Source organism: Anneissia japonica, unplaced genomic scaffold (assembly GCF_011630105.1).
Source record: "Anneissia japonica isolate Jap-2015-1 unplaced genomic scaffold, ASM1163010v1 scaffold73347_len7926_cov92, whole genome shotgun sequence".
Lineage (NCBI taxonomy): Eukaryota > Metazoa > Echinodermata > Crinoidea > Comatulida > Comatulidae > Anneissia > Anneissia japonica.
Window position 1 is genome coordinate 2,414 of NW_022755383.1, and position 1,856 is coordinate 4,269.

At 30.2% G+C, this 1,856-nt stretch overlaps 1 protein-coding gene across 1 annotated transcript in view; it reads left to right on the forward strand.

Annotated features, from left to right (window-relative positions):
- Positions 1 to 924: 924 nt before the first annotated feature.
- The window catches only part of LOC117123429, a 4,502-nt gene continuing 3,570 nt past the window's right edge, over positions 925 to 1,856 (forward strand). Inside the window, exon 1 of the mRNA XM_033269335.1 lies at positions 925 to 1,007. The gene's annotated coding sequence lies outside the window, so the exon portion shown is untranslated. The remainder of the gene's footprint in view (positions 1,008 to 1,856) is intronic.

Here is a 1,856-nt window from a genome sequence, read left to right on the forward strand (position 1 = left end):
TAATCTATACAAACGAATTATTACTCCATGAAAACGAATTACTACTGTAATACGTACAAACGAATTAGCAATCAGTCCAAACGAATTAGTAATCCGTACAAACGAATTACTAATCCTTACAAACGGATTACTAATACGTACATTCCATTTGTTGCTAAGTGCCTATCTGGTGTATATTCTATTGATTGCAATAATTTTATATCTATTAACTGCCGTCATATTGACAATTTAAAAATTTACACATTTTATTCCCGTATAAATTGTTTTAAATTCTCCGTTTTTATCAATTTTCCACAAACAATGGAATTTATTACCTATTGATATTCTTAACGAATTAGTTTTAGGTTTTGATAAGTATTTTTATGTTCACCATTTTTTAAATGTATGGTTTTAAGTTGTGCAATGTTTTAAAAGTTTTCGTTTTATATTTTATTGTTTTAAAATCTTTCATTGTATATACTGAAGTTGGATATATAGTTTTAAATCGCACAGTAACTTTCTTCTCCCTAAAGGAATTATAAAAATATAATTAGACCTTTCAAGAGAAGAATAAAAAAACAATAATTTTAGATGAAAATTATTACAATTTTATTTCTACCCCAATACGAAAACAGCCATAGACTTAGAGCAAAGCAGTCGATCTCACTGACACTGCATTGATGCAATTGAATAAAGGATATTTCTTTGGTAAGGGTTTAATACCGACATTATTGATTCAGTATAATATATACAGTACCGGTGTTAAAATAAACAATTATATTATTATTATTATTATTTAAAAGCAGCCTATAAAACTATGGATCAGTACGCAGACACGTCGATATCGATATACACCTTGATTTTTTTTTTTTTATTGATAGCGACGTTCCATACGTTAGAAATTCCCTTCTATTTTTAAAACTGTAATCATAATTTAACAATAGACCTCCATACACACAAAACGCTATGTATTGCTAGCAACATAAAAAGACAACAATTTCTAGAGAAGGGAACGAAAAAAGCATACAGTAAGACTTTATTTTTTCATAAATAGTACATTTATTTATCTGTACATATACCTTTTAGCTATAAAATTATTTGTATAGCTATGCTTCAACTAATTTTCGATTGAGACTCCATGATAAACCAGATAGACGTTATAACAGTATTGACCATCGCCTATTGCTAGCGCCGCCATCTTTAGTCAGAATGAGAGAATACAATAAATAGTCCATTGCGTTTTAAGGGTATCCATGTTTTGAATTATGGTCAGTGAGTTGTTATTTAGTCTAAATAAACAACTCCCAGTTATGATCAAATTTACTTCAATGTTGTTTTTGATTAAATTAGGGGAGTTTTTTTTAACTAATGACAGTCTGCCGTTAATCTATATACAGTATGTCTATCTATATCTATATATATAAAAGGCAAATTGGGGTTTGTGTGTCCGGGATTTTCTCTTTTGTTACTGAGCCGATTTAAACAAAACGTTCACTCAAATGTTCAGATTGGTACTGGGCAGGTAATAGGCTATTATATGTGGTGTTTTCCAAAATCGCGTCATTTATTAATTAACTTAAAAAAACTGATTTTAATTAGTCCCGGCCGGCACTTTTTCAGAATGTCATTTCAGAAGGATGCATACGCGTAAACAAAGTAGCTCCAGATATTAATGCCTCTTTAAGTGTTTTGTCACAGATAAGAGCCACTATGTCTTTCTCAATATTTATATGTTGTTATTATTTTGTATCTCTATAATTTTCAATTATTTACAATTATCTCCGCAATACAATCCAGTCAATTATATCGCACGCGTAGTAATATACTGGACCGTCACATATCGTGTCGATCCAGGTCTGCTGTCATGTGTGGGTCAA